This window comes from Solanum tuberosum, unplaced genomic scaffold (genome assembly GCF_000226075.1).
Source record: "Solanum tuberosum cultivar DM 1-3 516 R44 unplaced genomic scaffold, SolTub_3.0 scf00424, whole genome shotgun sequence".
Taxonomy (NCBI): domain Eukaryota; kingdom Viridiplantae; phylum Streptophyta; class Magnoliopsida; order Solanales; family Solanaceae; genus Solanum; species Solanum tuberosum.
In genome coordinates, this window is record NW_006239350.1 from 356,184 (window position 1) to 357,786 (window position 1,603).

The window sequence follows — 1,603 nt, forward strand, 5'->3', positions numbered from 1 at the left end:
TGCTTTCACCTGATCCTATACTTGAAAAGAAACAATTAGTAGACACAATGTCGCCCTAGCTAGCGACTTAGTCAAGAAACCTTGAGAAAAGATTCTTTAAAAGAGAATGTGTACACTATTTTAAAATGGTGGGTTAAAATTACCGGTCATTAAAATATCTATGTATGAAATATTATCTATATCAAAATGCATTTTTGGATTATGCAAAATATCAAAATGAATATTAACAAGTGTAACAGAAAAAAATGAATATTAAAAAAAAGAAATATATATATATATATAATGAACGTAACTAATGACATGTAAGAATGCAATTTTAAGATTAATTGATAAAAGAAAATTCCTAAATTTTGATAAATAAGGATAGTTATCGATAAACGTATTTAAAATTATAAAAAAAATTATTTTGAACTATTAAATAAATAAAACTTAAAAGTTACGAATTTTTGAAAATGTTAGGCCAAAATTAGGTGTCAACAGCTGTCCCTTTCGTTGGATATGATTGATGAAAGAGATCGTGGACAACGAAAATTGACAAACCTGATTTTGGCCGAACACATGACCGTTATATAAAAGTACGGTTGGAATGTGGTGGAAGTCGATCCTGGACTTGCCTCCAAAAGGTTCCACGCTGTGTTGCGTCCTTGTAGAAATAGTCTGCACCTGTGGTTCAGCTGAGAATGCATCCTCTTGGATGTTCTCAAAAAAAATAATAATATGAAACTCATCAATAGAGACAATTACAAGAAAAAGGGTAGCATCTCTTACGATACGACAAATGAAAATGATCCATTGGTAGAATAAACATGCATGTCCATCGATAGGACGTATGAAGATGATGATCCATCGATAGGATTTTGAATGTATGTTCATCGATAGGACGAATGAAAAAAAATGATCCATCGATATGATTTTGAATGTATGTCCATCGGTAGGATGAATGAAAAAGATGATCCATCGATAGGATTTGGAATGTATGTCCATCGGTAGACGAATGAAATGATGATGATCCATCGGTAGATTTTGAATGTATGTCCATCGGTAGGATGAATGAAAAAGATGATCCATCGATAGGATTTGGAATGTATGTCCATCGGTAGGACGAATGAAAATGATGATGATCCATCGGTAGGATTTTGAATGTATGTCCATCGGTAGGACGAATGAAAATGATGATGATCCATCGGTAGGATTTTGAATGTATGTCGATCGGTAGGACGAATGAAAAAAGATGATCCATCGGTAGGATTTTGAATGTATGTCCATCGGTAGGACGAATGAAAATGATGATGATCCATCGGTAGGATTTTGAATGTATGTCCATCGGTAGGACGAATGAAAATGATGATGATCCATCGGTAGGATTTTGAATGTATGTCCATCGGTAGGACGAATGAAAATGATGATGACATGGTGCATATCCTTCACCTCCGAATAGATGCGACTTAAGTGCAATGGCCTTCTCGGCGAATGAAAATGCAATGATCGATGACCTAATGATTGTCCACTATAACGAGGTAGACGGCTCGATGATTATCTAACTGTAACGAAGTGGATGGCTCGATGATTGTCTTGAAAGTGTTATCGCATTAATGCTTTCACC